Source organism: Pseudophryne corroboree, chromosome 9, assembly GCF_028390025.1.
Source record: "Pseudophryne corroboree isolate aPseCor3 chromosome 9, aPseCor3.hap2, whole genome shotgun sequence".
Lineage (NCBI taxonomy): Eukaryota > Metazoa > Chordata > Amphibia > Anura > Myobatrachidae > Pseudophryne > Pseudophryne corroboree.
The window spans coordinates 148353393-148377285 of record NC_086452.1 but is presented as its reverse complement, the minus strand read 5'-3'; the positions used below and the strand labels follow the sequence as shown (position 1 = coordinate 148377285).

General features: G+C 45.2%; 1 long non-coding RNA gene across 1 annotated transcript; it reads right to left on the bottom strand.

The window, feature by feature from the left end:
- Positions 1 to 11178: 11178 nt before the first annotated feature.
- On the bottom strand, positions 11179 to 18692 carry LOC134956829 (uncharacterized). The gene is made up of 4 exons (XR_010186215.1): positions 18213 to 18692; positions 12178 to 12324; positions 11640 to 11774; positions 11179 to 11382 (listed from the first exon to the last, which is right to left on the bottom strand). It is a non-coding gene; the product is annotated as an uncharacterized LOC134956829 (long non-coding RNA).
- Between the last annotated feature and the right edge of the window lie 5201 nt (positions 18693 to 23893).

Below are 23893 nucleotides of genomic sequence, written 5' to 3'. Positions count from 1 at the left end.
TGCAGAACTGATTGACCAAACTTAAGTTCCTCAGAGGCCAAAGTATCGAACCTATAGAATTTTTCAAACGTGTTCGACCCAGACCAAGTAGCCGCTCGGCAAAGCTGTAAAGCCGAGACACCTCGGGCAGTCGCCCAGGAAGAACCCACCTTACGAGTAGAATGGCCTTAACAGATTTTGGACACGGCAGTCCTGCCATAGAATATGCATGCTGGATAGTGAACCTGATCCAGTGAGAGATCGTCTGCTTAGAAGCAGGACACCCAAGTTTCTTGGGATCATACAGGACAAACAGAGTCCGATTTTCTGTAATGAGCAGTCCTCCTCACATAGATTTTCAGAGCCCTTACAACATCCAAGGACTTTGACGGAATTGAGGAGTCAGCAGCAACTGGCACCACAATAGGTTGGTTGATATGAAAAGCCGACACAACCTTCAGAAGGAACTGCTGAAGAGTCCGGAGCTAAGCTCTATCTTCATGGAAGATCAAATAGGGGCTTTTACAAGACAAAGCCCCCAACTCCGACACACGTCGAGCAGAAGCTAAAGCAACAAAGTGACAGCCTTCCACGTGAGAAACTTGACTTCAATTTCCTGTAGAGGCTCGAACCATTTCGATTGGAGGAACTGTAACACCACGTTAAGATACCAGGGCGCCGTAGGCGGCACAAAGGGAGGCTGGATGTGAAGAACCCCTTTCAAAAAAGTCTGAACCTCAGGGAGGGAAGCCAGCTGTTTCTGGAAGAAAATGGATAAGGCCGAAATCTGGACCTTTACGGAACCCAACCTCAGGCCCATATCCACACCTGCTTGCAGGAAGAGGAGAAACCATCCCAGTTGAAACTCCACCATAGGAAACTTCTTGGATTCACACCAAGATACATACTTTTTCCAAATGCGATGGTAATGTTTACACGTCACTCCTTTCTTAGCCTGTATCAGAGTAGGAATAACCTTGTTCGGAATGCTCTTCTGAGCTAATATCTGGCGTTCAACCTCCATGCCGCCAAATGTAGCCGCGGTAAGTCTTGATAAGCGAACGGCCCCTGTTGCAACAGGTCCTCCCGAAGAGGAAGAGACCTCAAGTCTTCCTGCAGTAGCCCCAGAAGATCTGCATACCAAGCCCTTCTTGGCCAGTTCGGAGCAATGAGGATTGCCTGAACTCTTGATCTCCTTATAAGCTTTAGAATCCTTGGAATGAGTGGAAGTGGAGGAAACACGTACACCAACTGGAACACCCATGGAGACACCAGGGCATCCACCGCCACTGCTTGCGGGTCTCTCAACCTGGAACAATACCTTCAAAGCTTCTTGTTAATGCGGGAGGCCATCATATCTATCTGAGGAACCCCCCAAAGACATGTCACTTCCGTGAACACCTCTGGATGGACGCCCCACTCTCCTGGATGGAGATCGTGTCTGCTGAGGAAGTCCGCTTCCCAGTTCTCCACTTCCGGAATGAAGATTGCTGACAGCGCCAACGTGTGTTTTTCTGCCCAGAGGATGATTCTTGTTACCTCTGACATTGCAGCTATGCTCTTCGTTCCACCCTGTCGGTTGATGTAGGCCATCATCGTTACATTGTCCAACTGCACTTGAATGGCTCGAACTTGCAGAAGATGTGCCGCTTGGAGAAGACCGTTATATACAGCTCTTAGTTCCAGAATGTTTATTGGAAGACTGGATTCCAGACTTGATCACCTTCCTTGGAAAGTTTCCCCTTGAGTGACTGTGCACCAACTCCGGAGACTTGCATCCGTGGTCAGAAAGATCCAGTCCTGAATCTTGAACCTGCAGCCCTCCAGAAGGTGAAACATTTGCAGCCACCAGAGGAGTGAAATCCTTGCTTTCGGCAACAGACGTATCCTCAGGTGCATATGTAGATGAGACCCCAACCACTTGTCTAGGAGATCCAGTTGGAAGGATCGAGCATGAAATCTTCCATACTGTAGAGCCTCGTAGGAGGCAACCATCTTCCCCAGAAGGTGAATGCACTTATGAACCTATACCCGGGCTGGCTTCAGGACATCCCGGACCATTGTTTGAATCACCGACACGTTTTCCTCCAGTAGAAACACTCTCTGCACTTCCGTGTCGAAGATCATCCCCAGGAACGACAATCTCCTTGGCGGCTCCAAATGTGACTTCGGAAGGTTCAGGATCCAACCATGTTCCCTGAGCAGACAAGTCGTGAGAGCAATGGACTGCAACAAGGTCTCCCTGGTCGATGCCTTTATCAGCAGATCGTCCAGATATGGAATTATGTTCACCCCCTGTCTGCGGAGGAGAACCATCATCTCTTCCATCACCTTGGTGAACACGCTCGGTGCCGTGGATAGACCGAATGGCAATGCCTGAAACGGATAGTAACTGTCTAACAGTGCAAACCTGAGATAAGCCTGGTGCGGCGGCCAAATTGGAATGTGGAGGTACGCATCCTTGATATCCAGTGATACCAGAAACACTCCCTCCTCTAGACCTGAGATCACCGCTCTCAGAGACTCCATTTTGAACGTGAACTCCCTCAGATAAGGGTTTAACGATTTCAAGTTCAAAATCGGTCTGACCGAACCATCCGGTTTCGGTACCACTAAATTTTTTGAATAGTAACCCTTGTTTTGCATATGTAGTGGAACTGTGACAATGACCGCTGACCTTTCCAATTTTTTAATGGCTTCCTGTAGGACAGCCCTGTCTGTCAGTAAAGCTGGCAAGCCTGATTTGAAGAATCGGTGAGGTGGGAGATCTTGAAACTCCAGTCTGTACCCCTGGGATACAATATCCTGTACCCAATGGTCCAGGCCGGACGACACCCAGATGTGGCTGAAACGTCTTAGCCTTGCACCCACCAGACCGTCCTCCAGGCTGTGCGGTCCACCGTCATGCTGAGTATTTTGAGGAACCAGAAGCAGGCTTCTGGACCTGGGAGCCTGCAGGTGCAGGCTTTTGGGATTTTGCACGCCCACCTCTAAAGAAAGTGGTAGGGGGCTTGGACTTTTTTGTCTTAGCGGTCCGAAGGACAGCGATGCAGATGATGAATAGGGTTTCTTTGTAGAAGGTGTAGCTGAGGGAAGAAAGGTGAGTTACCTGCGGTTGCCATGGAAATCCACGCATCCAACGCTTCCCCAAATAGAGCCTCACCTGTGTAGGATAGGTTCTCCACACCTCCTGGATTCCGTGTCTGCCGACCATTGGCGTACCCAGAGTCCCCTGCGAGCTGAGACTGACATGGAAGATATCCGTGCATTCAGCATATCCAGGTCCTTCATGGATTTCACCATGAACCCTTCAGAAAACTATATGTTACGTAAAACAGTTCAACGCCACTTCTATCCATTGTATCTAAGTCTTCTAGTAACGTGCCTGACCACTTTACTATAGCTTTAGGAATCGATGCACAGGCAATAGTAGGCCTTAACGCCACCCCTGAAGCAGTGTATATGGATTTGAGCATAGTGTCAAACAGCAGGTTCTTTTAACGCGGTAGATACCAGGACAGGCAAAACCACCTTTTTTTGACAATCTGGAGACAGATGCGTCAACTATGGGTGGGTTTTCCATCTTTTTCTATCCTCCTCCGGGAATGGAATAGCAACCAGAACCCTCTTGGGGATCTGGAATTTTTTCTCCGGGGTTTCCCAGGATTTTTCAAATAAAGCATTTAGGGGCAGATGTATTAACCTGGAGAAGGCATAAGGAAGTGATAAACCAGTGATATGTGCAAGGTGATAAAGGCACCAGCCAATCAACTCCAATATGTAAATTAACAGTTAGGATCTGATTAGGATCTGATTGGCTGCTGCCTTTATCACCTTGCACATATCACTGGTTTATCACTTCCTTATGCCTTCTCCAGGTTAATACATCTGCCCCTTAATTCTTTAGACGCAGGAAAGGTCAGCGAGGCTTTCTTATTGTCTGTTAAGTACGCCTCCTCAACCTGCTCAGGTGGTGTGTCAGTAATGTTTAACACCTCTCTAATGGCCTCAATCATGAGCTGCACCCACTTAGCCAGAGATGCCGTCCCCCTCAGCACATCCCCATCACCGTCTGCCGTGTCAGAATCGGTATCCGTGTCATCCTGCATAATCTGGGCAAATGCACGTTTCTTTGGGAATATGCTAGGGCAGTGATTTTCAACCTTTTTTTACTCGCGGCACACCGAACAATATTTTAAAATTGCCAAGGCACACCATCAGTTCCCCACAGAACAAAAACAAAAAACACACACTGGCCGTCACAGTAAAAAAAAAATCCACACATACATTGGCCTACCCAGAAAAACAATCACATTGCTCCCCACATAAATCCTATTGCTCCCTACATAAATCCTATTGCTCCTCACATGAATTATTTACATTGTTACCCCAATAAATCCATAAATCCTTATTCTACCCACATAAATCCCCACAGGAGAAATAAAATAACAAATATTAGCCCCTACCGGTCAGCTGTCCTCCTCCCTGTCCCTCAGTGGTGGGGGTTATTCATAGTGGAGTGCTGCGAATACGGAGCAGCGGGTGGGGGGGGGGGGGCAGGTGTGGATGTGGGTGGGTAAGGAAAGCTGTGTATGCAGGCAGGAACTGGAATATGTGTATGCAGGCAGGTGGGCTAGCTGGGTGGTGAGACACGGCGGCCGTGACCTATGATATCACACCGCCGCGTCTTCAAGGCATAGGTCATGGCCAGAGCAAGACTGATCCTCTAAGAAAACCGTGGCCAACAGTTCACTCTGAAGGTGCAGGAAGCTGCTCTGGCTCCGCGGCACACCTTGCAACTGGTCGCGGCACACTAGTGTGCCACGGCACACTGGTTGAAAAAGCCTGTGCTAGGGGATTGAGAAGGAATAGGAACAGAACCTGACCAAACAGCCATAGAATTCTTTAAAACCTGAGTTTCCGTCTCAGTATGAGCTACCGTAGTAGAGATCTGGGAGATCATTCTCTTAATAGAAGTCAGCCATTCTGGCTCTTTGATAGGAATCTGAGACAATACCTTACATTCCTGGGTACATGGAATGGATTCCTCTGGGGATGAAACATCCTCTGCAGCATAAGAGACAGAGTCCCTGGACATGACTATGGGGGTCATTCCGAGTTGTTAGCTCCTTGCCGATTTTCACAACGAAGCGATTAAGGCAAAAATGCGCATGCGCATGGTACGCAGTACGCATGCGCTAAGTATTTTAGCTTAAAACTTAGTAGATTTACTCACGTCCGAACGAAGAATTTCCATCGTTGAAGTGATCGGAGTGTGATTGACAGGAAGTGGGTGTTTCTGGGCGGAAACTGGCCATTTTCTGGGTGTGTGCGGAAAAACGCAGGCGTGCCAGGATAAAACGCGGGAGTGTCTGGAGAAACGGGGGAGTGGCTGGCCGAACGCAGGGCGTGTTTTGACGTCAAACCAGGAACGAAACGGGTTGAGCTGATCGCAGTGTAGGAGTAAGTCTCGAGCTACTCAGAAACTGCTAAGAATTTTCTATTCGCAATTCTGCTAATCTTTCGATCACAATTCTGCTAAGCTAAGATACACTCCCAGAGGGCGGCGGCCTAGCGTGTGCAATGCTGCTAAAATCTGCTAGCGAGCAAACAATTCGGAATGACCCATGTGAGAAAACATACACCCACACACACAGGAAAATGTCAGACACAGTTTCCCCCAAGTACCTTCAGAGAAACACAGAGCTTGGAGCATGCGCACACACAGCGCTTCCCTAGGTAGAAATAATACAAATACCGGGCACTGACTGTGTACCTTAATAGACTACAGTAATTATACAGCCTCCCCCCCCCCCCCTTCTACAACCCCCTGGTACCGCACAGGATAGCTGGAGTCGGGTGGAGGGACAGCTCTCCCTGTCAGCATCTCTGTAGCTGGATCTGCAAGGAGGAAAATGGCGCTGAACGCTGCTGGGCCCGCTCTGAAAAGCTCCACCTCCTGAAACATGGCGCTGCTTCCCGCATTTTTCATCTTTACACTGGCCTGAGTTATGGTGCTGGCAGCATTACCGAGGTTCCTGACAGACTGAGTGACCAGTGTAGGGTATAGGCGCTGGCTCAGGGCGCCCCTCATAGCGCCACACAGTGTACCGCTGAGCCTCCGGAGCGCAGTTAGTACTGCGCTCCCACCATTTTGCCGCCATCTTCACACCAGCTCTCCGCTTGCCGGGGCGCCGGTGACTCACTCGCCACCAAAATCTTCTGGCTCTGTTAGGGGGTGATGGCATGCTGCGGGAGTGAGCGGTCACCTCGGGCGGCTAACGATCATCACCCTCAGGAGCTCAGTGTCCTATCAGCGGAGATAGTGGCCATTAACCTCCCAGGGTTGGACACTACTCCCCCCACAAAGCAGGGAGGCTGTTGCCACCAGCCTCACTGTACCTAACTCTAATAAAAACAAAAAAACGAGAAAAACTCCTATGGAGCTCCCCTAGCTGTGACCGGCTCCTCCGGGCACATTTTCTGAACTGAGTCTGGTGGGAGGGGCACAGAGGGAGGAGCCAGCCCACACTGTTAAACTCTTAAAGTGCCAATGGCTCCTAGTGGACCCGTCTACACCCCATGGTACTAATGTGGACCCCAGCATCCTCTAGGACGTAAGAGAAAATGGATGAAAAACTAGATGTTATTATTGACCCTCTTAAGGTTTCTGTTGATGTTTTGGTGAAACTTACTCAGCAATTCACTATGCTAGGTGGAGTTGAACAGAATCAGCGATGCTTAGGATACTATGGGGTATATGCAATTCCGGACGAATTGCGTCTTTTTTTCGACCGTTTTAGGATTCGACTGTACTCGACACCCGTGACCATGAATTCGACATATTCAATACAAAACACATTCGACACTCCCCTTGTCGAATAACGGACCAATCGTCGAGTAGTGGGCATCCTGGATTCGACTTCCCGCCGTTTTGAGCCCTTTATAGGGCTTGTTTGCTGCGTGCTCAACAGCCATTTTGTGAACCTGCAGAGAGGTGTGTGGAGGTGCAGAGCTAGCAAATTGGCTGTTGTTTGCTGTGGTATCGTTTGGACACCCAGCAGGCTTTAATCCAGGACGGACAGCAGGATACCTGTTACCCCGGAGGAAAGTCGTTTTTGGAGCGATTTCTACATTTGTAGGTAAGTACCACAAGTGGTCTGGCGTTGCATGTATGTGTTTGTGTAGTGGGGGGGTGCCATGAGGTGTACATATGGTGTTGCTTTGGGGTGTTTGGGGTATGTATATGTGTGCAGGTATGTGTATATAGCTCCTGCTTGTATTGCTGCATTTTTTTTTTGGAGTTTTGTGTTTGGGGGTAGTTTTTCACGTTTTTTTTTTCTTCATAAAATGTTTTTTTGGGTCATGCTTTTGCATTGGTGTACCTCCAGCATGTGCAGGGATGCTTTTTGGCTTGTTTGGGGTGATTGTTCAGTGTGTCGGTATCTGCCATGTGGCCGACATGTGTTGTTGTTTGTTCCCAAAACTTGTTTTTTTTGCTCCTATTTTAGCACTGGTGCATCCCTGCACATGCTGGAGGTACTTTTTGGCTTGTTTGGGCTGACTTTGAGCGTGTCGGTATCTGCCATGTGGCCGACATGTGGTGTCGTTTGTTTCCAAAACATGTTTTTTTGCTCCTACTTTAGCACTGGTTGACCTACAGCATGTGCAGGGATGCTTGTATGGGGGTTTTGGCTTGTTTGGCTGAGGTTTTTTCAATTTTAAATTTTTTTTTTTTGTGTGTGTTTGGTCCTGCTTGAGCACTGGGGTCCCAACAGAATGACGTGTGGTTGCATGTAATTATGTAATGTGTGTTAAATTTGTAAAAATAATTTTTCTTTTTACAACAGAGATGTCCAGGGACAAGCGGCCCCGATCCCCCCCCCCTTCCCCCCAGCCCACAGAAGTATTTCCTTGCACAGCAATGAGGAGTGGGAGCCGACCCAGAAGGAGGATACGACCGACCAGGCATGCAGTGACCAGCCGCGGTCGTCAAGGGACCAAAGGGAGAAGCAAAAGTAAAAGAAAAGGCCTAGACAGGTAAATACTGTCAACACCTGCAGACACAATAGCATCCAACTTGACACACCCTAGTTTGCGCACTGCCATGCACACCTACAGGTATCTTTGCGCACTGCCAGGGATACTGACACACTCACAGGTACATACCGATCTTATTAAATGCATGGTTTTTTTTCCCTAAAGGCAAGAAGCCAGCCAGAGGATCAGTCGGAGGAGGAAGCCTCTGGTGAAGATGCAGGACAGAAGAAGCCGCGTGGACCCAGATACACTGAGGCGGAAAACTGTGCCCTAGTGGATGGCGTCGACAGGTCCTACGACGTTCTGTATGGACCAAGGGCCCAGAGCACAGCAGCTAAGACCAAGCAAAACATCTGGGATGCCATCGCGAGATAAGTCACTGCAGTATCTGGAAACCGCCGGAGCACCAGAAACTGCATGAAGCGGTACATTGATTGCCGCAGACAGACCAAGAAGAAGATGGGGATTCAGCGCCGACATGAGACAGCTACGGGAGTTGGTCCGGCTCTCAATCTGAAGTGGCTACCCTGGGAGAACGTTATTAGAAGGCGCATGAACCCTGTTATGGTCCAAGGAGTTCGCGGAGGTGTGGACTCCAGCCTTCCTGCTGGCTTTCCCGAGGAGGAAGAACTGCCCAGAAGACGGAAGACGGCGGGAGACAAGCAGTCCAAAAGGAGGCCTGATGGTAAGAATACATTCAGATGAGCTGTACTAAATCTTTTTTTTATTTTTTTATTTGCTAATGTGTTTGTTCTTTTTCCCCAGACACGCCTGCCCAGAGGACATCACCTGGCGCAGGACATCGGCAGCGCGCGGACCATCACCTGCGCAGCAGGCATCGGCAGCGCACGAACCATCACCTGCGCAGCAAGCATCTGCAGCGCGCAGATCATCACCTGCGCGCCACACATCGTCAGCGCGCAGAAAGTCACCTGCGCGCCAGACATCGTCAGCGCGCAGACCATCACCTGCGCACCAGACATCAGCGCGCAGAACGTCACCTGCGCACCAGACACCGTTGGCGACCACACCACTAGCTGGGCGCCAAACTACATCTCCTGCGCGCAGGCCATCACCAGCTCGTCATCTCTCCAGGAGCTCTGGGACTGTGACTGAAGAGCCTCAACAAGACACTACCCTTGTGGACCCATCACCCGAACTGTTTGAGTCAACAGGGTTAACGGACAAGACTTTTCTTGGGTTTGAAGACAGCCGTGCAGACGTATCCAGCCATACCCTTGAAAAGTCTCCAGAATTGAGAACAAGTGAAGCTCCTGGAGCAGCGGCACCACAGGATGCAGAAAGTTTTTATTTTGGGTTTTTTTGGGGGGGGGCGCCATTTTTGTATAGTTTATTAACTTTATTTTATTTTTTTCTTCTTTTGCAAACAGAGGTGCCACGGACCAGCAGCGGACTTGCGTCGGGGATTTGTCCCTTCTTCAGGCTGGATCTCCTACAGGATTCGTCGGACGACGAGGTGGAAGTGCAGCAGCCCGCTGTTTCTACATCCCTGTGTGAGTAATTATCAAATTGTGAGCCTTCAAACAAATGAATGAATGTGTATACTAATTTCTAAAAAAAATTTCAGCTGCACAAATGCAATTGGTGGCAGACGTACAGGAAGGGCAGGATCCCTCAAATGTTCAGAGGGTACACACCCTGGCAGCAGAGATGACTGCCCGCCAGGATACCTACACGAATGTCGTTGAAACCAGACTGGACGCCATTGAGAAGACAATGGAGAAGATGGCAAACGGTCTGGTTGAAATGCAAAAGGCTCTTGCCGACAGCACGGCAGAAACGCAAAAGACCAGACGAGAAGATCACAGGGAGACTATGGACATCCTTCAAGTTCTGGCCACATCCATCAACCGGCTGGTGGATAATACATCATGCCTGGCACACAGCGTTGACAACATGTCAGAGAGCCAATGACATTCGGCAGCCAGCCACCAGATCATCGCAACCACACTGCAGATGATGTACGATAAGCTCCCAGAGCCAGCTCATCAACACGCTGGTGAACCACCACATCTGCCATCACAAGCCACACGGACGCCTCCTGCCCTTCCTCCACCACCATCCTGGTATGGACGGTCACAGCTGTACCAAGGATGTACCCCACCTACCAGATGTCTCCACCACCAACACAGGCCGCATCATCTACACCAGAACGGCCACCGAGGCCAAGGCAACGCACTCCACAGCCGCCCAGGGCATCGACGCCCCATCAGGAGGAAGAAGAGGATCCGGACGGACAACCACCATAAGCCCGGTCGAATTGTTTTATTATTTACTCTTATGTTTTTAATGTTTCCCTTTCTCCCCCTCCCATTAGTTTTTTTTTTCATAATATTGTTTTATTTATGTTGGGCTCCCCCGACCGGATACTACCAAGGAGCTTTATGTCTAGGCATACATGCGCGGGCATGTATGCGGGCGCATGTGGTAACTGATGAAAGATCCTTGTGGTTACATGTATGAGGGGCCAAAGAGCTATTCTGATACCACTTTTTAAAAAAAAAACAACAACTCCTTTTTGTATTGGTGTAAAATAGGCTTTCACTGTTGTGTGAATTTACTATTCACTAGTGTTTCTTTTTGGCTTCTTCATAGGATTGGGTGGAAAATTGAAGTGGACGGCGTAGTTCGTGTTGTGCGTACCAAGGTGAGTAAAGCCATGTTTCAATGTATATATTCAAGAAACTTTGGACCGCCTGCCTTTGGGGAACAACACAGTCCAGCAATGGGTCATGCTGGGCTGCGTGGTTCCACAAGTGCAGGTGTGTCAAAGTGCTGACCACTGACACCACTCTGCCACTTTGGACCGCCTGACCTTGGGGAACAACACAGTCCAGCAATGGGTCATGCTGGGCTGCGTGGTTCCACAACTGCAGGCGTGTCAAAGTGCTGACCACTGACACCACTCTGCCACTTTGGACCGCCTGACCTTGGGGAACAACACAGTCCAGCATTGGGTCATGCTGGACTGTGTGGTTCCACAAATGTTCTTGGGAAAGGAATGAACATGACATCATTAGTGTCTTTACTTAATATGGAATTTCTTTTTTCCCCCACAGATCTCTACACAAGAAAAGAATGTAAAGAAGAACACTACTTTTTTTGTTTTTATTTCAATTTATTTTTTAATCCCAAAAAAATAATTTTAATTCTTCAATAAATTTTTAAAATGAGAAGTTTTGTGTGGTTTTTCTTTAAATTATTAGTTGATAAAATGTAAAATATGGCATTTCAGAGATGCAGTGGTATTGTGGTAGGTCGCCCATGGTACAGCAGGGGAACTGTCTTGTCCCTTGACATCCACGCTGGTTCCTGTACCTTGGGAAGGATACTCCGCAAGACCTGTGGAAGAGAATAGTATGAGGTTCCAGGTATTTGTGTCATCCAAAGACAAGGTACAAGCAGGTTACATCGGCCTTTGTCCCAAATGCAACCCTCCGGCACTTGAGAAACTAGACATCCAAACATTCCCTGACACAGCGTAAGCATTGCAGTGTCAGGGCATGATTGGATGTGCAGTTTTACAAATGCCGGAGGGCTGCACTTTGGACATGCCGGGGTTACTTGGTCAAGAGGGAGTTTTGGGCAATACATTTCACCTGAGGGGGGGTGTCTGCTACATGGCAGAGGTTCAGGTCCACATCACAAGTAGGTCGCCCATGGTACAGCAGGGGAACTGTCCGGTCCCATCATCCACGCTGGTTCCTGCACCTTGGGAAGGATACTCCGCAAGACTTGTGGAAGAGAATAGTATGGTGTCATCCAAAGACATGGTACAAGCAACACTTGGAAACAAGCAGGTTACATCGGCCTTTGTCCCAAATGCAACCCTCCGGCACTTGAGAAACTATACATCCATGCATGCCCTGACACAGCGTAAGCATTGCTGTGTCAGGGCATGATTGGATATGCAGTTTTGCAAATGCCGGAGGGCCGCAGTTGGGACATGCCTGGCATACTTAGACAAGAGGGAATTTTGTGTCTGCAACATGGCGGAGGTTCAGGTCCACATCACAAGTAGGTCGCCCATGGTACAGCAAGGGAACTCTCTGGTCCCTTCAAATCCAGGCTGGTTCCTGCAAATCGCATATACACAAGTTACTCAGACAAGATGGAGTTTTGGCCAATACATCTCACCTGAAAGAGTGACTCTAACATGGCGGTGGTTCAGGTCCACATCACAAGTAGGACGTCCATGGTAGAGTGGGGTAAACTGGTCCAATACTGGAGTGGTTTTGCAGAAGTGTATCCTGGGTAAAACTGTTGAAGCATGGGTACATTCCCCTCAGCAGAGTGAAGAAAAAAATATTCTTTTTAAAAATCTATTAAAAAATACTTGTGGGTCAAAAATTGACAAACCAAGTAGATAATCCCTTCAAATATAAATAGATATGCTATTATCAATTAAAAAACACAAAAAAAAACATGTTTTTACATTTTTTTTTATTAGATTCCGCCAGCAAAGTGAGGCAGAATGAAATTGACAAAATTACTGTCGAAAAGCACTGTTGTCGAATCGACATTCTTCAATTGAATATACTTTTGTCGAAAAGCCGCATTTTGACCATTGCAGACATGTCGAATTTTGAAAATGTTTTGTCGAAAATGCCACGCTTTTCAACTTTCGCAGCAATTCGACCGCAATTGCATATACCCCTATATTATTGTTACTTAATACAGTAGAGACACAGAGCCTAATTCTTTTTTGTATGAAAATGTATATGTACTGTACAGTAGCTGCATTTTTCTAGGTTATGGAACTACTAAGCATTGCATTTGAAGCTGATACCCAGGAAAGAAGACAGACGGCCAACAGACCCATCACAAAGTCCTCCACAATTGTGTACTCATACGCAGCACCGATGAAATATCAAGCAACATCAACTCCTAGGTTTGACCTTTGGCTAAGCAGACTGGCAGCGGCAGTAGCAATGTTGGTGCCATGTTTCTCTGCATACATGATCGCAGCTAAAACAGATATATGCCTCAAATACGGCTATGCATGCCTGCGTTTTTGCTGCCACTCCAAAGTTTAGGGGGAGATGTACTAAGCAGTGAAAACAGTGGAGAAGTGAGCCAGTGGAGAGATGCTCAAGGCAACCAATCAGCATTATAGTAACATTTATAATTTGCTTACTATAAAATTATACAGAACAGCTCATTTGTTCCCATGAGCAACTTCTCCTCTGGCTCACTTCTCCACTCTTTTCACTGCTTAGTACAGATGGAGCCGCGCTCATCTGAGGCGGCTCTATCGCAGGCGTGCACTCCCGGGGGGCCTAGGCGATCCGTCTGCCTAGTCACGCCGGGAGTGCACAGAAACGTGGGTGCGTCTCCGTCGCGAACGCCCACCTGCATGGAGACACTCAACAGTGTGCGCGCCCAGCCACAGATGGAGCCACGACTAGCATGGCTTCATCTGTACTTCTCCCCCTAACTCCCTCAAACAGTCCATTCCTGTCAATCACTCTGCATATATAATCACAAAGGTACTTTAGCATGTGCGCAGGGCGATTGCAGAACATGTGCAGTCAGCTGATAATTGCCCCAATGTGAAAACATCGGCATTATGTAGAAACATGAGTTAAGCCGACAATCTCACATAGTAAAACAATATGCAGACAAATTATATCGGGGTATATGCAATTGCCGGCGAATCGCGGCAATTTTTCGCCCGTTTTTTAATTTGACACAACTCGACCGTCGAAATCCGTCAGGTGGGTGCCGGAATTCTACATATTCAATAAAAAAACGGATTCGACAGTCCCGCTGTCGAAAAACGGACGATTTGACGGATTTTGATTAGATTTTAAAAAATGTTAAAAAAAAACAGAAAAAAAATTGCGTGGGGTCCCCCCTCCTAAGCATAACCAGCCTCGGGCTCTTCGAGCCGGTCCTGGTTCTAAAAATCCGGGGAAAAAACTTACAGGGAATCCCCCGTATTTTTAAAACCAGCACCGGGCTCTGCGCCTGGTGCTGGTGCAAAAAATACGGGGGACAAAAGAGTAGGGGTCCCCCGTATTTTTTACACCAGCATCTGGCTCCACTAGCTGGGTAGATAATGCCACAGCCGGGGGTCACTTTTATACAGCGCCCTGCGGCCGTGGCATTAAATACGCAACTAGTCACCCCTGGCCGGGGTACCCTGGAGGAGTGGGGACCCCTTCAATCAAGGGGTCCCCCCCTCCAGCCACCCAAGGGCCAGGGGTGAAGCCCGAGGCTGTCCCCCCCATCCAAGGGCTGCGGATGGGGGGCTGATAGCCTTTTGAAAGAATGAAAGAGTATTGTTTTTTCCAGTAGTACTACAAGTCCCAGCAAGCCTCCCCCGCAAGCTGGTACTTGGAGAACCACAAGTGCCAGCATGCGGGAGAAAAACGGTCCCGCTGGTACCTGTAGTTCTACTGGAAAAAAAATACCCAAATAAAAATAGGACACAGACACCGTGAAAGTAAAAGTTTATTTCATACATGCCGACACATACATACTTGCCTATGTTGAACCGCCGACTGCCACGTCTCCAATGTCGCCGACGATCCGGGGTACCTGTGAATAAAATTATACTCAACTGGTCCAGTGTCCTGGTCTTTTATTATAATCCACGTACTAGGCAAAAAAAAAAAAGAACACCCGGACCAGGCGGACTGAAAGGGGTCCCATGTTTACACATGGGACCCCTTTCCCCGAATGCAGAGACCCCCCGTGACTCCTGTCACAGAAAGGTCCCTTCAGCCAATCAGGAAGCGCCACTTCGTGGCACTCACCTGATTGGCTCTGCGCGTCTAAGCTCAGACGCGCATTGCACAGCCCCCTCCATTGCTTTCAATGGTGGGAACTTTGCGGTCAGCGGTGAGGTCACCCCACCGCTGACCGCAAAGTTCCCACCATTGAAACTAATGGAGGGAGCTGTGCGATGCGCTGTCTGCCAGCTCAGACGCGCATACAGCCAATCAGGAGAGTGCCACGAAGTGGCGCTTCCTGATTGGCTGAAGGGACCTTTCTGTGACAGGAGTCACGAGGGGTCTCTGCATTCGGGGAAAGGGGTCCCATGTGTAAACATGGGACCCCTTTCAGTTCGTGTGGTCCGGGTATTCATTTTTTTGTTTTGCCAAGTACGTGGATTACAAATCACAGGACACTGGATTGAGGTGAGTATAATTTTATTTTCAGGTACACAGTGGATTCTACTTAGACAAGTGGACAGAGGTCGGCGTGTGAACATAGGTAAGTATGTGTGTGTCGACATGTGTGAAATAAAGTTTTACTCTCACGGTGTGCGTGTCCTGTTTTTATTTGGGTATTTTTTTTCCAGTCGAACTACAGATACCAGCGGGCCCGTTTTTCTCCCGCATGCTGGTACTTGTGGTTCTCCAAGTACCAGCTTGCGGGGGAGGATTGCTGGGACTTGTAGTACTACTGGAAAAAACAATATTCTTTCATTTTTCAAAAGGCTATCAGCCCCCCATCCGCAGCCCTTGGATGGGGGGGGGATTGCCTCGGGCTTCACCCCTGGCCCTTGGGTGGCTGGGGGGGGACCCCTTGATTGAAGGGGTCCCCACTCCTCCAGGGTACCCCAGCCAGGGGTGACTAGTTGGGTATTTAATGCCACGGTCGCAGGGCGCTGTATAAAAGTGACCCCCGGCTGTGGCATTATCTGTCCAGCTAGTGGAGCCCGGTGCTGGTGTAAAAAATACGGGGGACCCCTACGCTTTTTGTCCCCCGTATTTTTTGCACCAGCACCAGAGCCCGGTGCTGGTTTTAAAAATACGGGGGATCCCCTGTCAGTTTTCCCCCTGGATTTTTAGAACCAGGACCGGCTCGAAGAGCCCAAGGCTGGTTATGCTTAGGAGGGGGGACCCACGCATTTTTTTTTCAGATTTTTACCATTCCATTAAAAAATAATAATAATAATAATAATAATAATAATAATAATAATAATAATATTTGTAAAAATATATAAATAATACTTTTACCTCCAAAATAGACAAACCAAGTACCTAATCCCTTCTAATATAAATAGATATGCTATTACCAATTAAAAAAAACACAATTTAATTTTTTTTATTAGATTCCGCCAGCAAAGTGTGGCGGATTGAAAATGACGAATTTACTGTCTAAAAGCACTGTTGTCGAATTTACAATCTTCAATTGAATATACTTTTGTCGAATTGCCACATTTGTACCATTGCAGAAATGTCGAATTTGACAAATGTAGAATTTCAAAAAGTCGAATTTGGAAAGTCCGTTTTTTTGACGAAAAGTACTGAATTGCATTGTCAAATTTTTTTTTTTGGTGAAAATGTCCCGTTTTTCGACATTTTCGGGAATTCGACCGCAATTGCATATATATCATCTTGAGTAACGGAACCGACAGAATAACCTTTGTTTTATTGGCTCTTTGATTATATTGGTCAGTGGATTGTTCAGGCATTGGGTCTGTCTCAGGATCTTTAAACTCTTCATAGAGAGAGACCATTGTGTAGGCTTGGGCAGATCAAATAGAGATGCTAGACCCCATCCAGTGGCTTCTCGGTTTCTTGATATTAGGATCAAGCAGCAACTTCTGGCGCCTATAGTCAGTCTAGACCAGTGATGGCTAACCTTGACACGCCAGCTGTTGTTGAACTACACATCCCAGCATGCACTGCTACAGTTTTGCTATTTGGCCTTGCTAAAACTGATGCAGGGCATGCTGGGATGTGTAGTTCAACAACAGCTGGAGTGTCAAGGTTAGCCATCACTGGTCTAGACAGCTACTTTAAGATGCCCAAAAAATATTAATTTTTCAGGCTTGTTCTGAGACTGTCACACAGAAACATAGAGAATTCATACCCATCTGTCTTGACTTGGCTGACAAGAAAAAAAAGATTTGCTCTTCTTTATCCAGCCAAACTGCAGGTGATGTGATAATGGTCAATCTCACATATTTACGGATTCCTCTGAAGCTAAGCTTTTTTTTCAGACCGCCCTCACCACCTACTGGAGATTTATGGCATTATATATGGTTTACTATTGCTTACATACTGCTTTGATTTTCTCTTGTGTACTTAAGTTCTGTTTTATAACTGTAACCTTGGTGGACTTGGTGTTGTGCCCTCACAGCCCTTGAACTGGATTTGGTGCAAGCTGTCGGGCCATTGCCCTATTTTATATTGTTTTTGCTATGCTTTTCTTATTTCGGTTGTTGTCCTTTTTCTCTTTTTTTATATGTCTATGCCTCCAGTCGGCTGACTGTGGCCCATATAAGCTCTTCCAGTAGTTTGTGGAAAATTGAAATTTAATTGAAGCAATTCATCTACTCTTGTGTAGTTTTCTATTGGAGAAAAAAGTAGACAAATCGGAACAAAAATCACCGATCTATACTCCGGCGCTATAAACCATGTAAAAAAATAAATACAATTGAACTAATATTAATTAGTGATTATTGGCAGCTGAATAAAAGCAGCTTGCTAGGCTGCACTCAAATAGAAAACTAGATACAAAACAGTTATTCCGCGCTGTAAACCACTTAATCAATGATAAATGTGCAGTCTGTCATGGAGAGTAATTGACTCAGTGAGGCTTGAATATAAAAATAAATGTATCAAAGACAATTCACAAATACAACATATATAACAAACAATAGGGGTAATTCCAAGTTGATTGCAGCAGGAATTTTGTTAGCAGTTGGGCAAAACCATGTGCACTGCAGGGGAGGCAGATTTAACATGTGCAGAGAGAGTTAGATTTGGGTGTGGTGTGTTCAATCTGCAATCTAATTTGCAGTGTAAAAATAAAGCAGCCAGTATTTACCCTGCACAGAAACAAAATAACTCACCCAAATCTAACTCTCTCTGCACATGTTATATCTGCCTCCCCTGCAGTGCACATGGTTTTGCCCAACTGCTAACAAAATTCCTGCTGCGATCAACTTGGAATTAGCCCCAATAAAAATAAATTAGTAACTTATCAGTTACTTTATAAAAAAAGCTATCAGCAAGAATAGATAAATTGCATGCAATCATGAGTAATTAATCCGAACTCTCAGATGATCAGTAAAATAATCAAAACACTAGCGTCCCAGTGAATAAGATTATATATATATATATATATATATATATATCTCTCTCTCCCGCAGTAAATAGTTGCAGTCCCAGTTAGTAAGTTAGTAATAAAGTGCAGTTAATAATAATTACCCATGTGCTGGTTCCTGTAGATAATGCAATCAGGGTCCTTTTTGATAGTAAATTGCATGTGGTGTAAATGGTATGCTACCATGTAGCTGCTGCTGTAATAATGAGAAGCGGCCGCCTTGCTACAGAGACACTGTTCGTCTCCAGGATGTAATTAACGCTGGCTGCTGCCGTCCCACACAGCCTCCGGCAATCACCTGCAGCGGTGTACGGGCAGACCTAATAGCGGAGGTCACTCTGAGTTCTCCCGGCGGTGAACAAAGGAGCCGTGCGGCACAGTCGCCGGGACCCGCAACGGAGGCAAGGCAGGGCTCTCCCAGCGGTAGACAGAGATGTCCGTGCGGCAAAGTGCTGGGACTCGTGAGCAGCCGTGGGATGTTAGGGCTGGCGGGTAAAATCAGCTGGAAAGTTCGAAATGAGAGGTGGGCATCAACGCGTTTAGTCTCCTAGCAACCGGAGACTTCCTCAAGACGGATACCTCTCCTCTACACACTGCAGGATTAATACCTGTCTAATGACTTAAAATTAATCAGATGTGTTTGCTAACTGATTAGTGATTTAGGTTTGTTTCTTTAGCAATTCTAAACATATTAAGAAACAGTTTATTAAAAAGTCCAATGCTTTGTTCAAAAACCAATATTAAATATTACACATCCACTGAGTCAACTTTATATAAAAACATATAATATATCTATTAGAAATGACAATAATGGTTTAATTATGTCCAATTTCAGTTATATGATGACTCACAATAAAATTTGTTCTAAACCCATTTGGGATAATTTATTAGTTACTGCGAATCATGAAATGAATAGTATCCACTGGTACATGAATCATGGGAACAATAATACTAATAATACAAATAATATTAAATAAATACAGGTTGAGTATCCCATATCCAAATATTCCGAAATACGGAATATTCCGAAATACGGACTTTTTTGAGTGAGAGTGAGATAGTGAAACCTTTGCTTTTTGATGGCTCAATGTACACAAACTTTGTTTAATACACGAAGTTATTAAAAATATTGTATTAAATGACCTTCAGGCTGTGTGTATAAGGTGTATATGAAACCTAAATGAATTGTGTAAATGTAGACACACTTTGTTTAATGCACAAAGTTATAAAAATATTGGCTAAAAATACCTTCAGGCTGTGTGTATAAGGTGTATATGTAACAAATGCATTCTGTGCTTAGATTTAGGTCCCATCACCATGATATCTCATTATGCTATGCAATTATTCCAAAATACGGAAAAATCCGATATCCAAAATTCCTCTGGTCCCAAGCATTTTGGATAAGGGAGACTCAACCTGTATATACATTTTTATATATATATATATATATATATATATACATACATACACATATATCTATATACATACAAAAACAATCAGTCGCATAATTATAAAGCTGTTATTTCTAAAACAAACTACGCAAATATAACTATAAATAAAACCTAAACTACATAAAACACATTAACTAAATTAAATAAAAAATACCTTATGAATATTATATATTCTATTATCATTTCATTGTTTAGATTTATTAAAGAAAAAATTAAACATTTGAATTCCACTACCCCACAGTACTAGATCTAAAGTGCTGATTTTCCAATTCCACAAATAAATAAACATATAGTAAAATAGAGTAGGCACTTGTATATAAATGTGCTATATAGCTGAAAGACGATACCACAGGAAAAGATCATTTTACGTACGTTTTAATTCAAACATGAATAATCTAGAGCCTCATTTAAACCTTTAGGGTAAAGGGTGTCTAACTAATTACTCATGATTGCATGCAATTTATCTATTCTTGCTGATAGCTTTTTTTTATACAGTAACTGATAAGTTACTAATTTTATTTTTATTGTTTGTTATATATGTTGTATTTGTGAAGTCTTTGATAAATTTATTTTTATATTCAAGTCTCAGAGTCAATTACTCTCCATGACAGACTGCACATTTATCATAGATTAAGTGGTTTACAGTGCAGAATAACGATTTTGTATCTATTTTTTTTATTGTTGTGTATGAGAGCTGTACTGTACATATACACTGCTTCTGCTGAACGAGCATTGGTGTGTGTGGTTTTTTTTCTTTATTGCATTACTGGCTCTTCACCCACTTGCTGGGACAGGTTAGGGCCTTAGAGGTTTGTTCCATTTCTTATGTCATCAACATCCTAGTTTGGGGTAGGCTGAACTCACCATCTCTACCTAATTCCCCTTTCACTGTACCTCTCCTCTCCACCTCAGTTAACTGTGTCTTCTTGTAATGTTAGTTGATTAAATTCTCCAGAAAATTAAGAGTCATTCCACATATTAAATGGCCCAGCTTGGATGTAATGTCTCTCCAGGAAACACATTGGAGACAGGATGATACCTCTACTTTCAGGGGTAGATAGATAGGGGACTATCTGCATGAATCACATCACACTAAGTCACATGGGGTTATTATAGTTCTGGAAAAACATTTACTTTATACCATTTTAGATTCAGTTGTTGATCCACAGGGTAGATAATCTTCTGCTTGACATTCAAATTTATAACCCCAGGTATACCTTACTTAATGTATATGCCCCCGATACTGCTCAGGCTGTGTTTTTAACTCAATTTATACAATTGTACTTGAGTAGGTATACACCAAATTTGGTGTTAGGGGGTTAGTTTAATAATGTGGTTGGTATCAGCTACAGCATCTTTTAGGAGATCTATCCTTTAATTAATTATGGCTTGGCATTGTAGACCCTTGGCAGCTTTTCCTCCATACTGATTGGACCTATACTTTCCATTCAGGAGTGCATTACTCATTCTCACGTATTGATTACATTTGGTTAACTGACCACTTGATCCCTAAAGTTCAAGGTAGCACTATCTCTGATATATTAATATTTAATCATGCATGCTCTCGGTTTCCATCCAGTCTTCTCACTCTGATGATAGATGACAGGCCTAGATGTTGGCGCTTCCTTGCTCATTTGTATTGTTCTGATCACTATTTCCAGTTTCTTCAGAAAAAATGGACAGAATAATGATGACAACAATATTAAGCACTGGGATAACCTACAGTAGGTTAATTCTGGTAAACCCTTTAAGGCTGTGATATATGGCAAGATCATTGCTTATACTGCTAGACTATGTAAATCTCACCAGGAAAAATAGGCCATATCTGACAGGTACCTCAATTACAGTATGTAGTCCACTGTGATACTCTACTGGATAAACATCAGCAAACGCATCAGTTGTTGAAATATTATTTACGGTCACAAGCCAAATTGCACATCGAGTTCATTAAAAAAATACTATCGGTGGAGCAATCTAGTGGGTTCACTTTAAGCGAACATGTCCAAACCAGTTAGACATAGTATAAAGAAAATCATACTTTGGCTATCAGAGAAGAGATGGCACTTCTGTTTCATTTCTAACCAAGATTATTTTACTTCTCTCTAAGAGGCTCAGCCTTGTAACCCTGCTCTCTACTAGATGAGGCCGGACTTCCACAGCATTCACTTCCGCAGTGTGAGTTGTTGGTGGCTGATATTACTGACAAAGAGATATATTAGGCCTTTTCTGCTGTGTCTTTACATAAATCTCCTGGTCCTCTGTTGAGTATTAAAAGATCCTCCTGGCTGAGGCTATGCTCACGCTCTTAGAACTTATCATACTATTCACAGCCAATGTCCTTTACACCCATCTTTTAATGCAGCCTCCACAACTACACAACTCTCATTTCGAGGCCGGGGAAATACCCTCTTTTGCAATCCTCATATTACCCAATTATGCTCCTTAATGTAGATCTTATAATCTTAACTAAAATTATGGCATCTCATGTCCAGGGCATACTTTTCTCATTACTCACGGAATACTAGTTGGGTTTCGTTGCGGGCTGCCATTCTGTGCAGGTTATTCGCTCTGCTATAGTGGCAGTGACAGCATCAACTTTAACATCCTACTCAGTTTATTGCAACATGCTCCCCAGCCTAGATGCTCAAAAGGCCTTTGATACTGTGTCTTAGCCATATCTCTGTGAAGTTCTGTCTCGTTGAGGTACTTGGTGGACTTTTTCTATACATCCCCAGCTACTTTACTGCTTGTTAATGGCTTACGAAGTGGTAGAGCTCGTTTAATTTGGTTCTGGATCCTATGTTGAGAGTTCTTTAATCGTGGTCAGTGGTTGAGGGGATTTGGATTGGCGCACGGGCCATTAAAATCATATCGTCTTATTATATATTTCCAATCATAAATACTCCCCGAGTCCTCTGATGGATAACATTAAACAATTTGGGGTTGATTTTGAAAAGTCCTTTGCATTATTATTTAAACAGGGATGCAATAAACCATTTTGGGTGTGTAATAATTTAGCATCCAACTTCCTAAATATATTGCTTGCCTCTATGCCTTTAATATTTCAGTGGCAATTGTCATCTCCATGCAGAACTGGAGGTTTGGAAGACTCTTTTGTCTTACATGGGAAGAACTAATTTAATCAAAATGGTATCTTTTCCCAGGTTACTTTTTGTCCTCTTCAAACTCTCAACCTGGTATTAGCCTCCAAAACGGAACTAAATAGGCTTTTTCGCACTTTTATCTAAATAAATGAAAAAAAAAAAATACTTCTTAGTTTAATAAAATGTCAGTAACCTGTGGTGGAATTAATTTTCCAAATGTTGTGCGTTTTGTTTTGTTTTTTGGTAGATACTCATCTTTTAGCATTTTTACATCTGGACCTTTATGGAAGCCGACATCCACATCTGCTTGCAGAAAGAGGAGAAACCGTCCCAGTTGAAACTCCACCGTAGGAAACTTCTTGGATTCACACCAAGACACATACTTTTGCCAAATCCGATGGTAATGTTTTGACGTTACTCCCTTCCTAGCCTGTATCCGGGTAGGAATGACCTTTTCCGGAATGCCCTTCCGAGCTAAGATCTGGCGTTCAACCTCCATGCAGTCAAACGTAGCCGCGGTTAGTCTTGATAGGTGAACGGCTCTTGTTGCAGAAGGTCCTCGCGAAGAGGACTCGGATCCTCCAGCACTAATTCCAGAAGATCCGGGTACCAAGCCCTTCTTGGCCAGTCTGGAACAATGAGGATTGCCTGAACTCATGTTCTCTTTCTGAGCTTGAGAATCCTTGGGATGAGTGGAAGTGGAGGGAACACATACACTGACTGGTACGTCCATGGAGTTACCAGTGCATCCACTGCGTGCGGGTCTCTCGACCTGGAACAGTATCTCCAAAGCTTCTTGTTGAGGCGAGAGGCCATCATGTCTATTGGAGGTACACCCCATCGGCTTGTTACCTCTGCGAACACCTCCAGGTGGTGGCCCCATTCTCCTGGATGGAGATTGTGTCTGCGGAGGAAGTCCACTTCCCAGTTGTCCACTCCCGGAATAACTATTGCTGACAGCACCACCGCGTGATTTTCTTTCCAGAGGATGATTCTTGTTACCTCTGACATCGCAGTTCTGCTCTTCGTTCCGCCCTGCCTGTTTATGTAGGACACCGCTGTGACGTTGTCCGACTGAACCTGAATGGCTTGATCTTGCAGAAGATGTGCCGCTTGTAGAAGGCCGTTGTAAATGGCCCTCAGTTCCAGAACATTTATTGGAAGGAGAGACTCCTGACTGGACCACCTTCCTTGGAAGTTTCCCCTTGGGTGACTGCTCCCCAACCTCTG